Source organism: Protopterus annectens, chromosome 1.part1 (assembly GCF_019279795.1).
Source record: "Protopterus annectens isolate FY-2018-M chromosome 1.part1, PAN1.0, whole genome shotgun sequence".
Taxonomy (NCBI): Eukaryota; Metazoa; Chordata; order Ceratodontiformes; family Protopteridae; genus Protopterus; species Protopterus annectens.
Genome location: NC_056726.1, coordinates 1,341,973,528 through 1,342,000,226, shown reverse-complemented (window position 1 = coordinate 1,342,000,226; position 26,699 = coordinate 1,341,973,528).

Below are 26,699 nucleotides of genomic sequence, written 5' to 3'. Positions count from 1 at the left end.
ATTAAGTATACTTCCGTTTATGTGGTAGTTCATGGGTACAGAGTTTTTACCAAAGGGGATGACAATGCACTTTTTGGCACTGAGCTTCAGGCCATGCCTCTGACATCAGGCATCAGTCTCAGTGAGGCCCTTTTGTGGAATGTCCACATAGGAGTTTTGATTATGGCTCCTACTTTGCAGTCATCTGTGAACTTCATTAGCCAGAGGTTTTCTGTGTTTGCCTGTACTTCAGAGAAGTAGATACCAAACAGGAGAGGTCCCAGGACTGAACCCTGTGGTACTCCACCTGTCACTGGTTTGAAGTCATATTTGGAGTCTGCAACTTTTACAGTGTGGGTTCTATCAGTGAGCCAGTTGACAACCCATCTTGCGATGTAGGGATTTATACCTAGTTTAATGAGCTTATCTATAATTCCAGAATGGGGGATAGTGTCAAAAGCCTTGGCAAGGTCAAGATGGGCTGTGTGAACCATTGTACCCTCGTCTACGGCTTTGGTGACTGCCTCAAAGAAGTTGATCAGGTTCAGAAGACATGATCTGCCTTTCACAAACCCGAACTGGGTGGGGTCCAGAGTTTGGAGGTTACCATTGTCTTTGTTTATGAGTTCCATGATGATACATTCCATGGCCTTGCAGACCAGGCTCATCAGGCTAATGGGGCGATAGTTCCCAGGATCGGGTCTATATTACATGATCAAAAATTCAGATGCTCAAACACATAACGATCGACCCCAATAGAGCAAACCGGCATAATGTCGAATGGCCGGAAAAAAATAAAAACGCAAACCATTAAGCTGCTTTATGCAGAGGGGCAAGCCCCCCTGCACCCCCCCGCTACTTAAATATACCAACTCCAAGACTGCACTACATTGCAGTAAATGGAAAACTCCCCTTAGAGATTTCTGTTTACATGTTCGACATTCTGCCATTTCGCTCAATTGGGGTCGATCATTATGTGTTCGAACATCTGAATTTTCGATCATGTAATATAGACCCCCCAGGATCAATGGTGGCTTCCCTTTGACGTGAGATTATGATATTTATAGTTGGAGGCAATTCAGTTAATAATGGACATAGAAAGTTCCTTGAGAGGATGGAGAACGATAATCAGCAAACAGGTGACAACCCCTTCATTTCCGTGAACATGTTGTCTCTGTCTCATATGTCTACAGAGACCCAAGATTTGTTACTAGAACTTGTGAAACTGGAGTTTAAGGAGGCCTCCATTTTTCTGAACATCCAGAGTTTGCAATGTTATGTGGAACTTTATGTCTCTCCTAGGGGCTTGCGAGCTGTTAAAGACCCTGCTACACCATTTGATCTTGCTAGTGAGGAGAACCTTAAATTTAAAGCCAGGTGGATTGCTGCTGACAAATGCTCTATGGAATGGATTTCCATTCTTATAGAGAGGGACATATTAAAACAGAAATCTCAAAGACCAGATTGCCTCATTAAGTTTAACTATTTCACCTAAATCGGGACTAGTTTATCTTTATAATTTTCTTGTGGACATTAAGGATTGGTTACATGGCTTTTAAGACAGTATAGTGGAACATAAAAAAGGTAAAATTCGCAGGGACCTTAAAGATTATGAAAACAAAAGGGTCTTTGATAGAGGGGCCAGTCATAAACCAGTTCAATGTCATGTGAGCTTTCAGAGACCACAAGTAGGAGGCTGGGGACAAGGACTTTCTTTCACTTCTTCAGAAGGGAATATTACTATTAATAGACCTGGAAGAAGACTTTCAAACCGCCCTCCTGCCCAAGATCCTGGACATTTAGAGAGGAGTTTTCATCCAGGTGAGGGGCAAACTAATAACTTTAAAAAACGCCAACGAAGTAATGACTGGAGTACCGGGAATAAAAGGGGGTAGGGAAATTATAAACAAAATTAACAGGGGAAATGGTACTAATAGTTGTGATGCCGTCTCTCGTAACTATATTATTAACTTGTCAGGTTGCACTTTTACTTGTGAGGAAATGGCAGTGCTGAATTGTGGTGTTAAATTTGTACTCACTTTACTGCCATGACTTTATTTGCTAAAGGCTGATGTGCTTAAACTGGTAAGGAAAATGTATTTGAAATTATATTTTTCTGAGTCAGCTGGGAGGGTTAATGCACAGACTGTACACTCAGATGATGATGTGAATGAAAGATTTTATTCCTGTGACTCAGAACCTGTTAGCAATGCTTATTGTCTTTTAGATACTACTTGTGTAGTTCGTAAAAGTGATTTTATATCCCCATTTAACCATGACATAGTGCAACAATTTTCTTCAGTGGTTAATTCTGGTGTGGAAAATGAATATGCAAAGTTTAATAACATTCAGAATGTTAATTTTAATTTAACGATGAATGAATGGAAAGCCTTAGTTGACTTGAGTAACAGAAGTGAATTAATATTTAAGCCTTCAGATAAAGGCAACAAGTTAGTTGTACTGAATGTAGATCAATATTTAAATATGCGTTATGCATACGTAAATGATAGGAGAGTATATATGGTAGTGGATATAAATAAATTTTGTTCTGCCCAGATGAAATTTAAAGAACTAGTCTATAAAGGAAATAGACTGGGCTATTTTTCAAATGATCATCTAGACAGAAAATTTGATATTAGTTTATGTGACATGGCCTATTTTTACTGCTTGCCCAAAATCCATAAGGACATGGTAAATCCTCCAGGATGGCCTATTATTTCAGCATGTAACTATTTTACTCATAATATAGGTGTTTTTCTTCACCACTATTTAATATCATATGTTGTTAAATTACAGTCACATGTGAAAGATACTTTTCATTTTTTTGGATAAAATTTGGAATATTACCTGGAGACAAGGAATATATTGGTTCACTGTTGATGTAGTGAGTTTGTATACCAACATACAACATAAGTTTGGTTTGGAAGCTCTTTTGTATTTTTTAGGAGATAATCCAGTTTCTGTGTATGTCATGGATTTGATTTATTTTTGTATAGTTAATTATTCTGAATTTAATGGTACACTGTACTAACAGCAATTAGGTACTGCGATGGGGGGCACCTTTTGCCCCCTCATATGCCAATTTATTTACGGGTTACTTTGAGGTTTAACATATTTATGATTCAGAATTTTTTTAAGAATATGTAGTTGGTTACTTTAGATTCATTAATGATCTTATATTTTTATGTGAAGGTGGTTTTGATTTGGTTAGTCATTTTATTGATTTGCAAAATAATTTAATTTACAGTTTAGTGACTTAAAAGGAGGTCATAATGTAACGTTCCTTAATGTTTCTTTGGAAGGCATAAATGGTAAAGCAATCAGCACCTAAATGGACGTAGCTGTCACCCCCCCCCCCACACACACACACACACCATTACAGCACTTCCTTAAGGTGAATTCCTTAGATTGAAGTGGCTTTGTAATGATGAACAGGAATTTCTTGAGGAAGTTGAATTTACTAAGAGCATGTTTGTTAGGAGGGGGATATGAAGTGGCTATAATTAAATGCACATATTCAAGATATAGACCAGAATCATGTTTATATTCATAAGTTGAATAGAAAATCTTATGTAATGAGAAACAGGGACATTATTAAGAGTAATAAGTGATAATGATAATAAAAAAAAAACTATTTTGTTACTACTTTCAGTCCCTTTAGTGATGCAGTGGTTAAGGTCCTTAAATATTATCGGAATTATTTGATTAGACAGAAGGATTTTGCAGTCTACTGGAAAAAAACTAGTATCACCTTTAGAAGGGGGAGAAGCATAGGGGACATGCTTATCCATGGGAAATTTATTCCCCCAGCGGTACCTGTGGTTATTGGTATAGCTACCTCTTTTAAAGGTACTAAAATGTGTGGAAAATGTAGCTGCAAGATTGTGGTACCATATTTTAGTGACATCAATGGTAAAAAAAATACAAGGTGTAACATACTTTCAGTTGTAACTCAGTAGGTGTAATATATGCTATTAAGTGTCCTTGTCAAAAATTTTATATAGGTGAGAGCAAAAGGGCCTTTAAAACCCATTTGCAAGAACATCTTAGGGACATAAGAAAAAATAGATTACAGAGCCCAATTGCTGCTCATTTTTGTAATTTTCATCAGGGGAATGAGAGTGGTTTATTTGCCACGGTTTTGAATCAAATTAAATGTGGTTTACTAAGTGCAGAGAGTATTAAGAAAAAAATTATTGTATAAAGAAACTTTTTATACTGAAGTATGATACTCTGGTTCCCAGGGGTTTGAATTTAGAGTGTACATGGAAGGTCTTTAATGTGATTTAATGAGATGGTTTAATTGATAATTAATGTTAATTTAACTTAAATGATGTGAATATATAAATGTGAGTTTTGGATGTGTGTGTTATATTACTCTGTAAAGGATGTATGCCAAGGCGCTAAGAGAATTGTGTGGTTCATTAAAAAATTTTTGGGAATACTGACCAATTTTTATTGTCTTTACTACTATTAATCGGACAGTGGTTTTGGAACAGAAGACTACACTGCATTCACAAAAAAAAAACATGGAAAATTACAGTGGTGAAAATAACTGAAGAGGCCCTAACTCTATTATATGTCAGTAGCTATAACTGTATAAGTCCAAACAATGGCATTTGCAGGGAAGATGAGAGCTACGGAAAATAAATACTAGACCAATGCAGCTTTAATTGCAAGTAAACTCAAATATGATTTACTGTTATGGTAACTTCAAAGTAAGATCACTAACAGAATGAACATATCCCCCCTCCCCTTTTTTCTGGCACCAAATAGAAAATGTTGTCCAGCTGGAGATATAAAAACACACAAAAAAAGGCCGTTAGAAATCAACATAAGATTTTCCAAGCTGGAAGATTAAGAATGAATAGAATTAGATTTTTCTCTCTTCACCTTTAGTAGATCCCTCATGTTATTAACTTTGATGAAAATGCACAGAGAAGGCCCACAGTCCAAGGCATTTGTTTTAGCTAACAAATGGTGTTTAGTCTATAACAGAACAATGACAGTTGTTAGGGTGGGATACAAAAATATCCATTTTGGATGCTGCAAGTTCTTATTACATCAAAAATGTTTCCAGTCCATTTTCCAAGCAGGACATACTAACATTTTCCTGCTTAGAGAATCATCTTTGGTACTTTGCTTGTTTGAAATATAACTGGGTTGAAGGACTGAGTTGAACTCATGTTGACTGCTTAGTCCCAATCCATCAAAACCACTCTGCTTATTCAAGAGGTGGTACCTCCCTGTATGTGCACCACACCACTATTGAGTTGTCTGTGAATATATAAATCCTTACTAGCAGAAGAACTGATTGAAAAGCAGCTACAACCAACTTGATTGTCATAATTGCTATTTATATCTTTCTAACTGGGGCACCATAGCTTTGTATTTCCAGACCTCAGTGATGGGCTTCCTAGACAAAGTCAGAGGTGTCTGTGACTCAAGTCTAGACTTGGGTGAGGAGATAAAAAAATAGAGACCCTGGTATTCTTTTACCAAAAATGACAAATGGAGAAAATGCTGTCCACAGACTGAGATCCAGCTCTTTAAGTTTCAGACTACACCAGTAAATCTTCTCATATGAAGTCTGGCATAAAGTATCATTAGGATTGATATATACATGAATCACTGTGCCTTCAGAAACATTCTCGCAAATAAGAGAACTGTATTCTATAACTAAAATAGAATTGACACACAGTTGTGTCTTTTCGGCTTTTCCCGGTTAGGGGTCGCCACAGTGGAACTCCGGTCTGCTAATGATTGGTAGTTGAGTTTTACATGCCGGTTTACCAGCCCTGATGCACAACCTTCAACGAAGGTACGCCCATTCACACATGTCTCCACGCAGAAGATGCTCTAGCTGAGAATCGAACCGGACAGCGTCTTACTGCGAGGTGACAATGCTAGTGTCAGTAGCAAAACTGGCAGCACTCTCACCTTTGATACAGAAGATTATGGGTTCCATTCCCCCAGAAGGTAGATGGATTGTTGACACTGCAGTGCATCATAAGAGAGTGCTGCACTACAGAGTGTACTGTCCTTCAGATGAGGCATTAAACCATGGCCCCATCTGTCTAAGTTGGTGATAGCTCAGGTGAGTAAAAAAAGATTCTACAGCATTTATCAAAAGTAGTCCTTTAACATAACATAAAAAACATTTACATATTTACAAATTGTACATATTTACAGGTACATATATGCACATTTCTAGTTGTATTTTTATAACATTCTCATTATTATTATTCTTCCATAACTGACCCCAACTCCTTCTACAACCATAACCTAATTTCTTGAAATGTATCTGCTAAAATCCATTACTCGTCAACAACATTTCAGTCTTTCATTCCAAATAATCCATATTACATAAAATAAATTTCTATCTACCCTTCTCACATATTCCTTCTACTTGTTCTTATGACATCCATACATAATCATATTCTTATCTATAATGTTTGTCATTAATATTTTCAAAAAAATGTCCTCACACAACTTTTTCCAGAGTCTTACCACTCCTTTACATTAAAAAACACGCTCCACTGTCTCTTCCTCCCGATAAAATAAACACACTTTTTTAACTTCTTTATATGGCATATTCTTCTTTACTGGTAACTTATTACCAAGTCTCCATAAGAAGTCCTGACACTCTGCTATCTTTGTACACTACTTTCCCTTACTTTAATGGCTTTAATCACTTTTTTGAAGTAATGTTTCAATGGATTTACATATAATAATGTTTCTTCACATTATTATTCCACATCCTTCTATTTTTTCTATATCAATTTTTATTTTCCATGTTAGTATTTCTCTTGATAATTTTTAATTTCATTTACATTTTCTTTTACTCTTTGTCTTACTCATTATCTCTCAGACTTTTTGTACTTTTAAACTATTAAGTTCTCATTCTCTCCCTATACCCCTTTAATACTCTACAGAAGTTTAAAGCAGAACAAATAACTGGATTTAATAACCCCCATCTCCCTTCTTCATTTATATACAACACACCTCTTTTCACTGGTTTTAATCTTGAACCCCATATGAAAGAAAACACCAAATGCACAATTTCCTTTTGATAATGGTCTGGGATCATATGATTATTTGACACACATGCTATTTTCCCATTAATACAGAATTCACCAGATAAACCTTTTTCCTGGATGCTAATCTACATGTCCTCCACAGAAGACATAATTTAATTTCTTTAATCAAATCCTCCCATTGCATAACTATATAATTTTCCCAAATTTTATCCTTAGCACATCAATCTAGTCACTGAAAAATACACATTTCCAATTTTCACACCACTCAAACTCTCACTTTTATTTTTATTCAAGGTCATTCTCATTTCCTTTAAACATCCACTCATACAAACCAACACTTCCAGCAATATTTTTCTTAGCAACTACAACTAGATTGGCTGCATATGGCAAAACTATTAGAAGCACCACCTCCTTTTGCATCACATATATCATATCATGTCTTTCATTTTATAAGGTATTTTACTCATTATTGCATTCATTACTAATGCAAACAATATCCCACTCATGGGACATCCTTGTCTTGCATCACTCCATGCATATTCCTTTACTCACCCACCCATTCACTGACACTCTCGCTCTATTATTTTGATATGCCAACATACACACATTCCTAATTCTATTATCTATTCCATACTTCTCCATAACATCCTATAAAGCATCATGTCCTACTGTATCGAATGCCTTGCTAATGTCACCTACCATAAGTTTTGCATCCTCTCTTTTACTTATATCATCCACAATTTCTCTCACAATCTTGACATCCCTCACTTTTATGCCATATATACTTTCTTCTATAATATCCATCATCCTTTCTTCCATTCCCCAATGCATTATTCTCACGTTATGATCTGTGTTATTTAGTGTGGTGTGTCCCTTTTTATTTCATTCTTTTTATCTTTCTTCAGTATAAATTTTAATATCCAAATAAACTCTTCGTAAGCAAACCCTTCCTTCAACCATTAATTCAGCACATTTACAAAATACTGTCTTTGCCAATCCATTAATTTCCTGTACATTCCATACTCTATACCATCTTGGTCCGATACTGAATCAGCATTTAAGTACTTAATCCCATTCACTGTTAGCAATTTCTTTTTCAAATTCTTTAACTCATTTTGGATTTTTTTTTTACTTTCCATTCTTAGTTTTCTTCTTTTTACTCTTATACATACTTTCCACATGTTGTACAACAATACTCAATTTGCTTGTGTTCATTTTACCTGTCCTTTTACATTTTTCATTTCCATCATTACACTAATATCCTCCTTAAATATTTTCCCCCAGATATGTAAAAACTACCACCCTTCACCCTTGTAAATAACATATCTGCCTAAACAGTATTGCTTTAATTTTTTTTCAGTTTCCTTTATATATTTTTCATATAATATTCTCTTATATTTTTCCTCTAAATTGTCTAATACATTTCTAAACATTTTTCCATACTTCACTTTCTCTTCTTTTCTTTTATCATCCTGCCATGAAAAAGCATTATGTATACTTTTTAACTCATTATATCAGAGGGATGTCTCCAGGTGAATTTGCAGTTAACTTCTACTGATGCCTCTAAGCATCAAATATTGCTTGTTCATATTTGCATCAATAATTCCAAAACCATGCTATGTACAAGGTTTTAAAAGATTACATGTTAAACTTTACACAATACCAAAGTCAACTGCATTAATATTTGACCTCTGTCTAGAGCAGGTAAATAGATATTAACTGTTTTTATAATATTTATATAGATATAATTTTCACATTTTTATAAATCTCTCAAAAACCAAGTAACACAGACATAACTCCTTAGAGTGACGTGAAAGCACTCAGCTAGATAAATAAAATGCTGCAAACAGTATGTATGTAACTTGAGTAGTTGCTGAGATATTGTAAGTTGTTTACAAAATATTGCAAATGTAGTAAGCTACTGTATTTACTGTGACTTATAAAATTCAGTTTAAGACCTAGAACCTAAAGAATACTACCACTATAAAAAAAATTGTGCTAAAGAGTTTGCTATTTATACTTCTTTCATAATCCCCAAGTTTCCAGAGATATGAATATTTATTTGAAATGTGAGGACCTAATTTGATTCTGTCAAATAACTTGGACTCCGCCCATTGGAAATTACAGTGCGAACTTATTCAGCTCCACTGGAGTGAATGAGTTAAATTCAATCTACCATTCAGACCACTTTTTATATAAATCATTCACGGTTATATGATCTTTCCATAACTGAAATACTTTCTACTCTCCAATTCCATCCCATAATTTCTCATTTGTTCATTTTATTCCCTTTCTTTCATCATCACCATCCATACTGCTAAATAGTCTGAAAAACCCATTACAACTGTGTCACCGTCTGCTACCCCCCCAAGCCATCTGATAATACAAAATAATCAGTTTTAGATACAAGTGCCCCCCCTTCTGTAAGTCAATTGAATTTTGTTCCACACAGCTAATTTACCACATTTTATCACTTCCTATATATTTTTTTACATCTTTCCCTTTTTTTTTACATCTTGCCCTTAAATCACAATTAATGTCCCCCTACAATTCTCTTTCTTTGCCAGTTATATATATGCATATAATTTATAATTTTATAAACATTTTCTTGCCACCTCACCTCCACAACAATTAATCTTCCTATCCTTACCAAAGTTACATGTAGTATTTTCACTGTTTTTATAAAACACAACCACTCCAGAACAATGTTCACTTCAAGTTCCATATTATATTTACACTCAACAATCTTTCCTGTCAGAAATCTAACATCCACATCACAGTTAGCACACCATTCCGGTATCCTTAGTCTTCTTACAGTGTTAATACTGTTCACATTTACTGAAGATACTCTAAAATTGTTTTGTTGCTTTTCCTTCTTTTTAAGTTTAGGGGAAATATTTTTAAATTTTTGTTTTCTTACTTTTACTCTTTCCCCATTGAATATTTTTCCAGGGTTCATGTACAAATAATCCTTATAGATTCACACACTGTTACTAGGCTAACAAACCAGGGGGTCTTTCTAAGACTAGCTAAGTTTTCCTGAAAGAATAATGTGTCCTGCATCCAAATAGGACATTGAGGGGCAGAGGCATTTATAAGCTACCCCTGTCCATAAGGGATATGGGTGCAAGGCCCGGTGTAAATTTCCTATTCCTCATCCACTTGTTTTGGTTGTGCTTAAACTGAGTAATAGAATAACTCTGCTTCAAATGGATGGGAAGCCTGTTCCATAGGAGGTGCAGTCTCTGGTACACATCTGTCTCTCCAGCATGTTCTGTTTTAGTCACAGATAAAGTTCAGGTCTCTAGACCTTGTATTTCTGGTACTCTGACTTACGAATATGTAAGAGACTCATAAGTGTGGGATTTGCAGATGCCTTTTATTTTAGGCATAGATCACCCCTCAGCAATCTATAGGAGACTAAGTAGAGGGAAAGAGCTCTAAGGTTCTCTTCACAAGGCAGGTTTGTTATGCCTTGTGTTCTTTTTCTAAGGAACCTTTGAGGTCACTCTAGTTGCTGCATATGCCTGGTCAGGTACATTCCAAAGGGAGCACTGTACTCTACTATTGTTCTGATAAGGGGGGGTACAGTGGGATAATGACCTCTTTGGGCCTAGATGCCATTCTCTTACTTATAAATTATAAGCTGCCCAACATAAAGAACGTCTTCCCCACTGTGGCCATGTGGTGGTCGAGATCCCTGAACACTGGGTCAACTCTTAGGGACGTATTATCAACTTGGTAATTAGCCAGGATGGTTGATTTCCCAAAAGATACAATTCTGCATTTCTTACCTCTGTTCCTGCATGTACGCTCCTCATTTTTCCTCTCCAATTTTGTTGTATTTCTACAGTTTCTTCTTCATCTAGTTGACCCTCTATACCAGCCTCTTATTATCCCCCCATGTATGTTTTTTCCCTTTCCCCTTCTTTTTCAATTACTGTTTGCACCTTGTCAATCCATCCAAAAGTGTTTTTTTTTTATGCAACCAGTATTCAGGCATATACCTCCTTGGTGCATGTTCTTTTCCCCATACTGGCTACACTGTACCTTGTCACAATCATGACTAAAGTGAGAACAGTCCCCACAAAAGAAACATGATTTAGGATGGCTATAATTTCTTAATGTTCCTCTACGACCAGCCACAAAAATAACACTTGGCAAGTGTTTCAACATGTTTTTTTAATCGCATCTCAAAACAGCTTCCAACCTCCACTCTCCATTCTATTAGTTTCTCTCCTCTATAACTTTCACAATATTACCAACAGTTTCACACAGGCCTTGCAGGCATTTTTAACATCATATTCTTCCAGTTCATCAGCTCTAAATTGCAAAGTAACATTATTAACATTTAAGTTGCAACCAGAAAAAAAATGTTTCACATATGAATACCCTTTTTGTTATACAGTTCCAAAAATGTCTAAACCAGTCCATCAGTTATAAATGTTGTCATAAAAGTCTCAATACGTATAAAAGACCAGATTTTCTCAGCTTTAAAACCCAGAACACTTACCAAATTGTCTCATACATACTGTCTATTAAAGTGCCATTCTTGTTCTTAGCAAAAAAAAAGAAGAGAAGGCCAACTGTGAGGCTATCTCCTTTAAAATAAAAATCAATTCTGCAACTCCAGCAAACCCTGTAGCAGTCAGCAACTATTTCAAAGAAAACTACATCCTATTAGGCCATAGATTGTCAAAAGTCAATGCCCTTCCTAATCCTGAGTTCATGGCAACCTATGTGGAATTGTTCACAGAGATCTTATATAAAGGCTGCTCTACCTACTGGAAGTAAGCACAAAACAAACTCTAAAAACAAACCACACTGGTGGAAGCTTAATTTTAATAGGGTATATAACAAAAGGAAAAAAGTCATGGATAAGCTCAGGACAAGCAACTCCCATAATAAGAACTCTCTTATTTAAACTAAACAGGAAAGTAAGAGGACTAATTAAGTACAAGGCCAATTACAAGGTCAAGACAGGCTAAAGACAACCACAAGGCCTTTTACAGCTATGTCTATAATCTCAAAGACAGCACACATTAGTGTGCTGAACTGGTGGTCAGCAGTGCCACCTTCGCTGAGCACAGCGACAAAGCAAATCTGCTGGCTGACAAATTCAACTCAAACTTTACCCCCTCCACCCTGAAATACCTACTAGTACAACCCCACACACACCTATTAGCAGGGAGTATGTCCTAGTGGTGCTCACTAAAGCCAAACACAATGGGCCCTAACAATATCCTGGGATGCCACCTAAATAGCTTGAAATATGACATATCAAGATCATTTGAGAGTCGCTTTTCAAATATAGTCTCAAAGCAGGGTTTGTACCATGAGAATGGAGGATGTCAGCGGTTATCCTACTTCACAAGGGTGAATCAGCAACCAACCTCAGAAACAACAGATTCATTAGCTTGACTAGTCTAATATGTAAAGCCATAAAGCAAATTATCAGGAAAATGATCAACAATGATACAGGCAACCTTCAGACATTGGACCCAATCCAGTATAGCTTTGTCAAGGGAATGAAATTCCTACTAAATGCGGTGGTCATCCTTGCAAAGGTCATCAGGGCAGGGAATGAGGGAAAAACAATGCATACTGCCTACCTAGCCCTGGCTAAGGTGTTCGATACAATACCCCAAACTTGGGTATAGTTAAACTCACTGAACTGGGCACAAACTTATCGATAACTCACTGGATTGCTAGCTGGCTTACAGACAGGACCCAGGAAGTCAGGATTGGTGAGACCACCGAGACTGGTCATCAGCAGGGTACCTCAGGGCTCCATGCTATTACCACTCCTATTTGGCATCTACTTCTAAGAGGTAAAGGCTAATTAAAGGGCCTTTGGCTGACCAAGTTCGCAGATGACTACAAATTGAGAGCGGGTACGGATTCTCCCCACAATGCAAACATCTTACAAAACGGTCTAACACAGACAAATGACTGGTGCCAAACACAATGCCACAAAAAAGAATCATTATGCCTTTTGGGAAAACAGCCACCCAGACTAATTATTCCATTGATAAAACACCCCTAAGACATGACCTGGTAATCGGATATCTGGGAACATATGTAGAAAAATTATTTTCTTACTACCTTGGCCACAGGCCAGATTACTGTGTCACCCAGCTTATAAATAGGAGCATGGTATGTAGGTCCAAGGATGTCATAGTGCCACTTTATTCAGCTCTTATCAGACACATCACAGAGTACAATGCCTCCTTCAGCATGTAATTGACCAGACATATGCAACAGTTAGAATGTCCACAAAGGTTCCTTACCAAGAGAAACCAGGACCGAAACACATTGCCCTATACTGATTGCCTTAAAGCCCTGTTTCTATACTTGATGATCTACAGAAAGGTGATCTATTCCTGACATACAAAGTATCCTCAGATCCAGCTCTGATGGAACTTTTGCATATCCACAAACTAATGGCATCAGAACCACTGTATCCAATGATTTAAATTTGCTTGTACCATAAATTGGACATGTTGTCAAGACACGCATCTCTTATAGGATTCCCATGCTCTGGAACAAGCTCCCCATCCATGTGAAGCAGAGTCCATCCCTAACCCTATTTAAGCTTATCCTTGATCAATAGATGGGAAATTGGAAATTCACCCCAGGGCTGGTAACCGTCTCTCTGATAGACAGAGGGACACAGTAACTATACACAAACTAATATATCCCTCTACATAACCTTTATAAACTTCCTAACCTACACCTTCTTAACAAATAGCTATGACACATAGGGACACAATTGGGTTGGGTTACGTGGTTAGGCTTATAAAGGGCCCTGGTGGTTATTAACCTAGTATTTACCTATGAATACATAAAAATTTCTGGTAGTAGATTTTCCAAACTCCTGTAAAACCTGGAACATGTCCTTAGAAAAATGGTCCCTAAAATTAATTAAAACTCTACTACCCAAAGAGTTAGCTGCAGAGTTTGGAGATTTGGGTGAATGAAAGAGCCCTTATGCTATGTGAGAAAGTCCATTTATGGGGCAACGTGTGATGATTACCCCTGAGCAGGGGAAACCATTACTGTCTGGCCAAAAGGGAGTCAAGATTTTTTTGCTTGTTCTTTACAATCAGAAGGACTTTTGGCAATCTCCCTTTCCAAGAAGATGACATGGCGCCTGTCTTCAATGCCAGTAGTCTTGGGTCCCTGGGACAGAACTGATAAATTCCTGAAAAGGGGGGAATACACTTCCAAGACAATTTGTACCCCTTTTCTATAATGGAAGGAACCCAGATATTCAGGGTGATTTCCTTCCAAACTGGAAAGGGGGGGGGCAGAATCCATTCCTTGGGACAGGTGAATCTGGCCAAGGGAAAGGGGAAGAGGTAAAGGGTGAGAGTCATAAGGAAGCTGGCTTGTCAGAAAAGGAGGCCTTTTGTTCCTGGGGATTCTGTACCTGATTCATCCTCGAATCTCCACTAATTAACCCTTTTACCTTTTTGGGGTTGCTGCTGTTGTCTTAACAGGACCTGCTTTTGAAAGATAATTCCTCTGGAACGTAGGGACTTGGGAAAAGAAAAACTATTTTGAATCTTGCATCACCTTCCCCTTATTCTGAAGGGTTTTAAAAAGTTCAGGAGCAGATAAAAACAAATACTGCACATGCAGAGGAGAATCCAACAATATAGCCTTGACATCCTCTGTTAGGGACTTAAGTCTTAGCCAAGAGCATTCAGAGAGAACTAACCCAGATGCAGCTGCTCTGGAAGAAGTATCTGCAGCATCATACCTGCAACTTGATAGAGTGTTTGATCGATGACATCTCCCATGCAACAGTGGCAAACCACTTTGCTGTTAAGTCATGATAAAAGACAAATTATTATTCCAGGGATAAAAATTCAAAGGGCGATGTCCCAGAGTGACTTTGTCAATGCTGCTCTTCTCTCTTGCCCTTAACCCATTATGCTACTTAACAGATTAGGTCATGGCTACAATTTGGCTCCCAGAAAACAGTGTGAAGATTTTGCATCTTCTTTTTGTAGAGGATTTAAAACTGAATACTTCATCAGATGAGGAACTGAAAGCACAACTGCAGGTTATCAACAAATGCAAATAAAAATCAGTAAGGAATATTTTAGAAGACTTAATATTGAAAATAACGTTGACATCTAGAAACAAAGTCCAATCTATAAACCAATTTTCTCTTCCTGTTCTAACTTATATTTTTGGAGTGTTTGACTGGCTCCAAAAGATGTTGGATAGGTTGGACAGGAAAACAAGGAGGATGCATCATGCTCATTAAACGATTTATAACAATCACTGCATACCAAGACTATATAGTTCCTATTCTGAAGGAGGTTTGGGCCTCCTCGAAACAGATTACATGTGCAGATCTGCAATCAAGGAACTGCATACATATCTGCTGACCTCACAAGAGCCAAACATACTGAAAGTGTTGAAACATGAGGAGAATAAGTCTAAGATGACTTCCATGCTTAGTTTAGCAGAAGCATATTGGTGTCAAGTGGGAATGGAAATCAAACCAGAAGTAGATAAAAATCAGGTAGCAAGTGAATGTGCCAAAAAACAAAAGAAAGGATATAAGGCGAAGGATCGTATGAGAAGGCAAGGAATGTGGAATATACATAAATATAGTTACTAGTACAGAAAACTCTTGGAAAAACCTCATGTCGATCAAGATCGAACACAGGAATGGTTAAGGAGAGGTGAAATTTAAACCAGAGACAAAAAGTTAATATTAGCGAACCAAGATAGTGGACTATGTACACATTGGTTTACAAAGGCCATTGAACATATGGGAGAAACAGACAAATGTAGGTTTTGTAAAACAGAATTGGAAAAAGTCACATCTTGTTGCTGGCTGTGATATACTAATGGCAGAAGAACTATATACACTGAAAGACATAATAGTGTGGCAAGACTGCTGCATTGGGGATTGTGCTAACATTATAATATTGAAGTAGCTGAAAAACACTGGAAGCATGAGCCACAAAGCATTATAGAAAATGAAGTTTATATCACATGGGATCACCCATTACCAACAGTTCAAAAAAATAGATGTGAAAAAAGCAGATATAGTAGTCCATGAAAAGAAGACAAAAGTAGCATTACTCATTGAAATTGCTACACCCAGCGACTAGTGTCTTATGTACAGAAAGACACAATGTCATAAAATAAAAGGATTTGAAGGCAGAAACATGGGCAGTGTGGAAGAAGGATACCCAGACAGTTCCAGCAGTAGTAGTAGCAATGGGTCTTATAAAAAATATACAATTGTACTTGGATATGTTACCGATACATGTAACGCCATATGAATTGCAGGAAGAGTCATTACTGGTCCCACTGTAGGTGCTGCAAAGAGCACTTCTGGCTAACATCAAAGATTGAAACAATACTAATTTCATGAACTTTAATCATACTTTGACTTAGGAATGGGGTCCATTCCCACCATAGTATCAGAAAACCAAAAGACTTGGAGAAATTAAGAAAAGTGTGTGTCTTTCTACCTACTTGAGAGGCAGAGTTAAGCAAGGATAAGGCTAAAGACTTGTTTTTTCAGATTCAGGCATATCACGGAGTATTTTTCCCAGACAAGAAAGAAGAAAACAGATATCTTTTCTTATGTGTTTGAAAGTTCACAGCCATTAAAGCCAAGGTGGAAGAGGTATACACTTTCATGCCATACCTGTTCTTGGCCCCTGCTTTCTTTATTTGTAAGCAAGACATTAGGGAATGGAAAAAGTTTTGTGGGCTTGTTTGTAGAGAAAAATCACAGAAGGATCAGAAGTAGGGCTTTTAGGGAGGATATTTTGTTTACCAGGGATTTCATAAAACCTATCAGATTTCTTAGCAGCAGCAGCGGAGACTCGGGGTTCTGGGAAGCATCAGATAAGGTGTCCAGAAATACTTCCTTCTAAAACAGAGGGAACAGTACAGGTTTTGACAGTATCCATCTGTAGCAAGCCATAGTACCTCTGTTGGGCATCAGATATTTTTGTACCCTGCCATTTAAAATGCTGCACCATTTTAATACTGCCATCCCCAAAAGAAAGCTTCTCAAAAGGGGAATCAGGGGAGAGTGAATCTTCTTCCTCAGAAGCCACAGGTGGGGGGGGGGGGGTAGTGGAGTTGTGAAGAATAAGCTACAGAATTGTTAACACCTTAAATTATCACTTAAGACAGGTACACATAAATTAACACAATAGAAAAAACAAGGACATTTTTTTCCTTTACGTACATTATACATTGCATACATGCTTTCTTTCTTTATGACTCTCGTTTAGTCCAACATTTCATAAATTGCTCATTTTCCTGCCTTCCTTTAAACCTCACTCCTCCTGAGCATTATTTTGACTGTATTGTGGTCACCAATTCCATTTATTTCTATGTAACTTGCTTCTTCTCTTTTCTAAAGATCCCATTTCCATTTCTTTTTATCTTGTTTACAACAGTCAAGACTCCAAATACAGTTTTCAATTTTCTTTTTTCTACTATTGGTCTCTTTAGCAGCCAGTAGAACTAAACTTAAGACCTTATTATGTCTAGGTCATTCATATCCTGTGTCCCAGCTCAAAAAGAATAATTTCCTGAGTTACAGCCTTTTGCTACCATAATATTTTTGATAGAGTATTCTGTAGGAAATTTTTTAAATCTGCTTACTTGAATAAGCTAGATAATTGTCACCAGAATCTTGGTCCTCCTTAGAGTAGGAAGAATCACTTTAACTTTTCAGAGAAGAGAAGGACCAACATCAGCAGGGGGAGTCTGAAAGCACTGAGGGGGGCTTCACATACACATGAGCTTTGAAGAGCCCTTGAGTAAAGTCTTGCCATTCTTTTTAGGGATCTTTCACCAAATGAGAGAAAGAAGAATGTTTGTTTTCTGCTTTTTCTATGCTGGGATCTCTACCTGCAAGGACCTTGGAGGATCGGATCCCTGACAACATTCAATTAAGGAACCAGATAGTACTACTTTGAAAGGAATCTGAGGAATGCCCCCATCCCTCTGAAATAACCAGCCAGTGGAACTGCAAATAGCCTGCCTTACATGAGCTCTGACAGGGTCAAGATAGTGGGGGCCTGTGTAGGAAACTGATGGTCCAAGGTCTCACCACTGGACACAGAAAAGATGTCTGGTAACAGCAGGACAACTGGAGCCTCAGGTTTAAATTTTTTAAACTTCTTAGGAAGCAGTTGGGTGTCTGGATAGGAAGACTCTTGCAAGTTGCTTGAGTCCATATTTTCCCTAACCATACAATAAATGGTTGAATTTCTATCTTTACTTTCTATATAGACTATCCCCATTCCACTATCTCTTATGAGACCAAATGAACATAAGAATTCTCATACTCTACTTAACGATATAGTGACTTCTAGTGTATATATTGTGTGTATATATATATATATATATATATATATATATATGTATATATGTGTGTGTGTGTGTGTGTGTGTGTATAATTTTCTTGAAACGAGATTGTTGTCTGTTTTCTTTAGATATGTATTTGCATTGTTTATTTGTTTTTGAGTTATTGTATTGTTATTATTTCAAAAAAAAAAAAATTGAAATAGAGATTTTGGGAAAAAAAAAAAAGAGTTGCTTGAGTCCTTGGCTCTCCAAGTAAACAGATGAAGAAAAATAGCTGTGAAGGGTCTTAAGGATAAAAGACTGACAGATCATACACTACCTATGGTTAAGTTCAGCACCAAGACAAAACAAACACTTGTAATGATCCTTATGTGGAATCTGCCACCCACATTCACATTTTCTCTTTCTGGATGACATGTATAAAATTCTAAAAGACAATAAGAAAAGGAAGGGTCCCTAATGGGTTACTTATCTGCCCAAACAGTTACATAATAGCAATAGAAGTATGACTGACAGACCAAAGACAAAGTGGAGTTCTGATTTTGGACTAACAAAGAAGTTCGGAGGTAATCTGCACCCTGTATTCCCTTGTGTACCTCTCCACTTTTGGGCTTAGGTCATACATGGGAAATATAGGATGTGGAAGGGGCCAGGCTTTGGTATGTTGGCCAGATGTATAGCTACCTTGGAGGGATATCCCACTTTTAAGTGATACTGCAGTGACCTTAGACAGAAATTTAATGGTACATTAAAAGTTTAGCCTTTACATTTTCAGGAAATGGACAGGATTCCTCTTTACCTGCTGCCTGGGTCAATTACTTTGTGTAAGATCTTCAATCTATTTTCAAATGGCACACTGGCATCATGTGGGTCTTTTAGTGTACTACTTTACTAAGTGAGATACCCAGTTTTCTGAGCAAATTCATCATACAAGTATATACTGTATACAAGGGTGAATGGTTGTAATACAATTCATAATGATTAGAAATTAGCTGCAGGTGGACATCTGCCTATCCAGTTGACTTCCAGAATTTCAAAAAGCCCCAAACAGGGGATGATCTCTTCCTTATACAAAGAATGTTAGCAAAATGTTTAGTAGATACAGACAGCAAACTCTATCTTTAGTTTATTTGTGTGAAGAGAAACATCACCAAGTATGCCTGTCAGTATGAACACTGATGGCTCTAAATAATAACAGGAGTAAACAAAAGTCTCCTCTCCAAACTGTCATACGTTTCTTCCACAGAGATGGTGTCTCAGGAGGTTGGTAGGAAGAGGTCTATCCTGTAGCAGTAATATTAGTGAGTTTGCTTGCAGAATTCTCCTATAGCCACCAGTAACATTCATAATGTTTGGGAAAAGCATGAAAGCTGTATGTGCCCTGTTCACAGATGCATGGAGGAGCAACAGCATAACAAGGATATTCTGCAACTGTGGCAAATCCTGCTCAGCTTCTTGGATGCATTTTTAATTTAGGTCACAAAAAAGTATGGATAGGTCAGATGGCTGCTTTGCAAATACTCTAAGCTGAAGCATCCCTGACAAAGGTAGATAAGGTAGTTGCTGCTCTAATTGAATGAGTTTTAACCAACCTCTGTAAGCATTTCCACAGTAGTCCTATTTTTTTAATGCTAGCCATTTAGAAAGGGTTTGCTTGCATTCTGTTATGCCTTGTTCTCCCTCTTTAAAGGAAACAAACTACTCAGCGTAGTCTTTGGTTATTTCAACATGATACCTGAGCTGATTGTGCACAGCCACCAGATGTTAAGAACTTTTCTCCTTTGTTTCAGGACTTATGAAAAAAAGAGACTAGGAGCTGAACAGCTTGGTTCAATGGTAATTCTTACAGCAGTCTAGGAATTTACATATTAGGGTTTGCAACTCAGATATTCCTTTTGAGGTTAGTGCTACTAGAAAGAGTTGCAATTGTATTGCAACAATACAACAGGACTCAAACAGAGGCCATCAGTTTTCTTAGTCCCAAACATGGGGTCTTAAGGAAAGGGAGATGGTTTCCTTGAAGATCTCAAATGACCACCCATTTAAAATACTTAACTGTATGAAAGAAGAGACATCAGTGGGATCTCCAGGGGCAGGCATGCTGAAATGGCAGAGAGGTATACTCTGACAGATACAAGTGTCAGGACTGTCAAATATGGCTCTCGTGCAAGGTAAAATAACTTATACTAAAGCTAGTTTAGGCAGAATCTCATCAGTGGCACACCAAGCAGAAAATAATTTCCATCTGATCAGATAAGATTTCTTGGTAGCAGGTTTCCTGGCTTCTTGTAATACATGCAGTACCTCAAATGGAAATAAATGTCAGCATGGGATCAGGGTCTTAACTTCCAGATTGCTAGCTTGAGAGCTCACTATTGGATAAACTCACACCCCTTCCTGTGTCAGTAGCAGAGTGTAGGCAGAATGCATAGCTGCTCTCTGCTTAACTGTTGTGATTGCAAAAATGATGAATATCTTGGCCAAAATGAGCTGATTGGGTATGACTTTAATTGCCTTCTCTCATCTTCAGCAGGACCCTGGGACGTTGAGAAAAACAGGAGAAAGCAAACAATTGGTCCCATTCCAAGGAAAGAAAAGGTGATCATTATAATTAGCATGGCAACCTGCAGCAGGGCTTCTTGATTTGGTCATAGAGGAGAAGGAAACCAATCTCCTGAGTTCACCATAGAAGAGTCAGGTTGTGAAATGCTTAGGAGTCTAATTTCATTTCAGAGGTTGGTTGGAAGTGTGATATGGGTTAAGACTCTAAAAGCTGGAAAGCACTTGTATGCAGGGACAATACCAACTCTACCACTGCTCCTTTAACACTGGTCTTTTCCAAAGGACTTCTTTTGTTTGAACCATTTCCTGTAAAACAGTCACTGTTTAGTTGGAAACTTTTTGTTCTATATTTTGGAAATGAAGACTTTAACAGTATCAGGCTTACATTTTCCTTCTTGTTTTTAAAACACTTCTTGAGATGGAGGTCCAAATAAATGGTACTTTAAACCAAAATGTTTTAAGAACTGTCTTGTCTCATCATTTAACAATGGCTGGATTCACTGGCTTGCCTGCTTCTGAATTACCAGAAGTTGCTGTCCTGGCACATGCATCAGTCATAGCAGCACTTCACTGTATTCATGTTAACTTTTAGGCAGTCTGGAAAATCTCAGAACTTTCTATTTCAGCGATGTATCTTACAATTTTCTGCACCGTGTATTCCATTTGTCATAAAATATTAGAAGCTATGCACTTATCATAACTTGCCATCTGTGTTGTCCTATTTTTCTATGCATCACAAATGGGTCTTTGGATCCATCCTCAGATCCGACTAGGCCAATTCTTCCAGACATATGCTCTGAGCCTCAAACTCTTCCCACTCTCATAATGCTTCACTCCTCTTAAAACCCTCAGATTGAGTTTGCTGTCCTTGCCTGAAGATTATCCAAAAATAGAGTTAGATAGTATAGAGCACAACTAGGAACCAGTGGGTTCCATCAGCCTCCATTACTGCTCTCAGCTGTAAAAGGAAGGGGGAAAGAGGGTGGGATGTGATGCATAGTGAAACAGGACAACACAAATGCCAAAGTTATTGTAAGTACATAACTTCTAATCTGATGTCCATTTCACTGTGCATCATGAATGGGTCAGAATCCTCAGCAACATAAAACCCTGGGATGAACCTATGGAAGAATTTGCCCAAGCACTGCCGAACCAAAGGATGCTCTGTTCCTAGAAACAATGCCTGGCTTGTAGTGAAACACGAAAGTTTGAGCCGTGGAACAAGTAACTGCTGTGCAAATTTCATCAATTGGAGTTCTTGAAGAAAAAGCATACGAAGTAGACACAGACCTGTTAGAATGGGCTCTTACTGGACGGGGAACTGGTTTTCCCTGCTGGGCATAAGCTGTAGCAATACAATTCACTTAGCTTAGGTAATTTTAGAAATGGCCTGACCTAACCTGTTTGGAGAAAAGGTAATGAACAGTTGGCCCAATTTCTTGCGATCTCTAGTTCTGTGTAGGTAATAATGCAACTGTCTATGCAGATCCAAAGTACATAACATATACTCTTCCCTTATTGGAGTGATTAGGAAAAAATACAGGTAGATGGATAGTCTGATTAATATTTGACTCAGAAGCTACATTTGCAATGAAAGAGGGATTCGTTGTGAGTGAGAGACTATCTCTGAGGAAAGATGTATGGTGGTCGAGAAGACGGGGCTTGCAATTTTGACACCATTCTGGCTGAAGTAATGGCCACCAGAAAAGCAGTCTTCAATGACAAAAAATTTAAGTCACATGAGCCATCAGGTTCAAAAGGTTTCTGGGTCAGCCCTTGAAGCACTAAGGTGAGACCCCAAGGAGGGAGAAGGATCCTTAATCAGGGGCCTAAGGTGAAAAATATATTTCATAAAAGCCTGACATAACTTACACGTGGAAAGAGAAGAAAGAAAACTTGCATCCTTCCCCACATGGAAGTTGGAGATGGCAGCAAGTTGCAACTGGATGGTGGAAAAACTAGTTCCGAGCTGGAAGAGTGAAGCAAAAAAACATCAAAATGTCAGGGACTGAAGCAGAAAATGATCAATATTTCTCTGTGAGCCCCAAATAGAAAATCCCTTCCGTTTACTACAATATACTTTCTTAGTGGAAGACTTCTGAGAAGCAAGAATGATTTTACAGACTGGGGAAGCTAGCCTGGACTTTAGTAAGATCACTGGAAATGGAGAAATCAAGAGGTTAGTTTGAAGGACTGTAGACTGTGGATCTGGCGTTCCATCAGGTGAGATATCAGATCCTGTTTGGGATCCAGGAAGGACCCATGGAGGATGCTTGCAATGAGACCACAGGAAGGGGAACCATACCTGCCAATGAGGGGCAATGAGGATTAGATTGATGTTCAACCGGCTGGATTTCTGAAGAACTTTCAGTACCAAAGAAGTAAGCGAGTAAAGCATAGAGTAGACCTGAGGGCCAATGGTGGACTACAGCATCCCTGGGTGATTCCCTCAAAGGAGGGATCATAGCGAAGTACCTGCTGCACTTGTTTAGGAAAGAGGTTGCAGTAAGGCTGGCCCCAGCAGCTGAATATCTGCTCCGCTACTGACTGGTACAGAGACTGCTCATTTGGACTTGAAAGATCACTGAGTCTGTCCGGAAAAATGTTGGATTCCCCCAGGATATGTGTTGCAGTGAGAAAGCAGTTTGAATTAATTGCCCATTCCCAAACCCTCATGGCCTCCCTGCACAATGGGTACAAACAGGTTCTCCCCTGCTGGTTGATGTACCAAACCACCAACATATTGTCAGTCATAATTGTAATTGTTCCCAGAGGAAGGCAATCCTGAAAGGATTGCAATGTGAGGAGGACCACCCTCATCTCCAGAACATTTATGTGCAATTTGGTCTCTATCGAGGACCATGTTTCTTGAACCATCCTTCCCTGGAAATGCTCAACCACTCAAACAGGGAGGTGCCCATGGTCACTGTGGCAGGAGGAGTGGGAAGAATGAATGGCCTTCTGAGACAGAGGTTGGCCGCAAATATTCACCATCAGAGATGGCGCCTGCAAATCAGATTGAGCCTGACTGGAAGAAGATGGTACAGAATAGACCATTGTACCACTAGGGCCCACTGGAGAACTCGCATGAAGAACCTGGCCAGGGATACCAAAACAATGGCAGTTGACAATGATCCCAAGGGACAAAGCTGGTGTATTCAGAGTGTCTAATAAGAGTTGAATCTGCTGTCTCAAGGATAAGATTCTTTGAGGTGGAAGGGCTACAACGTGTGCTGTTGTGTTTACCTGCATCCCTATGAATTCAATATCCTGTACTGGAGCCATCTTGGATTTCACCATATTTACTGTGATCCCCCAGGCGGTGAAACAGGTGTAACAAACTGGATAGCTTGTAGTAGTTGTTGCCATCAGGAGCCAATCGTCTATGCACGGAAGGAATCCCTGCAAATGAAGATGAGCTGAACCACTGCCATGTATTTGGTGAACACCCTGGGAACAGTGGTGAGGCCAAAGGGCAGTGCTCTGAACTAGAAATGATTGCCCCCCAGCTGGAAGTGCAGATATTTCCTGGACTGCCTGTCTATTTAGGTAAGATAATACACGCCCTGAAGATCTACAGAGCACATCTAAACAGCAGCCGCAGAATGGACTGCTCCATAACCATGCAGAACTTCGACTTCCTTACAAACAGATTTAGACTACTCAGAACCAACATGGGTCGAAGGTCCCCTGTCTTCTTTGGCACCAAAAAGAAGCATGAATAAGTTCTGCACCTTTGTTGTTCAGTGGGAACCTGCTGGATGACTCGTTTAGGAGTTTTTGAACTTCTAGAAGGGCACTCTCCCTCTGACTGGCTGACATGTTGGGGAGGCACCTGTTGGAACTGGAGGAGGAGGGGAAAAGGGAATATAGTAACCTCTGGAAATTATATTTAACACCCAGGTGTCACTTGTTATGTTTGTCCAGGCTTCTGGGTGTAAATAGTCTGCCCCCGACTGCCTCCAGAGTATGACAGTCAGGGCAGCACTTCAGGAGCACTGGAAGGTCCTGTCAGAGTAGGGTTCCCTGAAGCCCCGACTTTGCAGACACTTTCTCCCTCTGAAATGGCATCTGCCATTGAATCCCCTCCCCTCTGCCTCTAGAAGAGGATTCATCCGGCGAAGCAGGAAGGACCCTTGGGATTTACAGAACCACAGTTTCTTCCCACTCTGTTGGTTCCTGGAGAAGAAAATATCATTGGTTGGAGATCGGGGGGGACGCTTCCCCTTCATCAAAATCAGTGCTCTCTATCAGTGACTCCAAGGGGGAGTCTAGATGCTTTCTCTTGTAGACACTGCTGAGGAATCTCTTCCACTGGGTATTCATGGGAGGACTCAAAAGACAGGGGGATCCCTTGCTGATGAACAGGCTGAAGGCTTTCCAGAAGAGGCTGACCATGGAGCTGATTAATGAAAGCAACGCCCTTATCCACCAAGGATTGGGTAGGGCTTGGCAGAGTAGGGACAGGGTCTTTAGAGGAAGAGAATGGCCTCTCTGCCATCAGAAAGGCTGATGCAGACAGGACCCATCACCCACACTAGTGGCAGAGACCACCAAATGAGAGAAAAATTATGTCATCCCGGATATGACACCAGCAGAAGGCACTGGCCCGAGCTGTCGAAGGCTGAGGCCCCCATGGGTTGGGACAGCTCTAAAAAGGTTGGAGCCGACACTGGCCCCCAAGGACTTAGAGCCGACCTCTCGGGTCTGGTACCTGCTCGGCTCCTTAAGGATTGGAGCTGAGCCAGTCAGTGACACTGTCACTGTCAAGGTAAAAGCTATTCCATGCTCTGATGCTGGTCTACGCAGGAGTGTCAGGACCTTGTGGCTCTGAAACCGAAGATCTGATCGGAGGAGGACGCTGTAGTATGGGGATCGGGGCTCTCACAGATCCAGCATGGGTCAGAGAAGGCAAGATCCCAAGCTGAATCTGGGCTTTGAGGAAACTTATCTGATTCATATTGGAGTGGAACAGCCAAGAGAATCTGGAGGACACAAATGACTGCCTTGACCTAGCCAGTGACATGCTGGGCCAGACAGTCTGAACAGGGAAGGAGGATTTACTCCATCCATAAAGTATGGCTCCAAGACCTCCCTGATCCTGACAAACCTGACAAGGAGTCTGCTCCAGAGAGGAGGAGCTGTGGATCCAAGTAGGCTCTTCTAGGGTGCTTGGATACAAGGTCCGAGGATCTGGCTGAGAAAAGGATGTAAACAACAGAGGCTCCATTGGATCTGAATACCCTCTCAGATCCAGAGAGGAACAAGAACCCGATGGATCCAAGTCTCTCCTCTTTTTGGGAGCAAAGGACATGGTCCTCTGGGAAACAGAAGGGGCATACTTCTTGGCTACAGGGGGTCTGGGCTCCAGAAGACCTTACAGAAAAAGCTTATTATGCCGGTCTGATAGGGTCCAGGGGTTGAAGGCCGAACAGCTGTCACTGGGCATCTCAAAGAACCCTGAACCCAAGCAACAGATGCACCTCTTGTAGGCATCAGAATGAGGAATCTTATGCCCACAAGATACACACCTCTTAAACCCAGAGGGCTTTTCTGGCTTGTCAGACATGCTGGACTAGTACTCACACATACACACAGTGTATAGAAAACAAAAAACAGAATATCAAACTAAAAAATACTAAGAAAGTTTTTTTTATCTAAAGTAATAGGAAAAGTAGGAAACAAAGAGAAACGAGGAAAGGAAGGGTTAGATGGAGGGTGGGAAAGAAACCTTAACGCCAGTGACAACTCCCG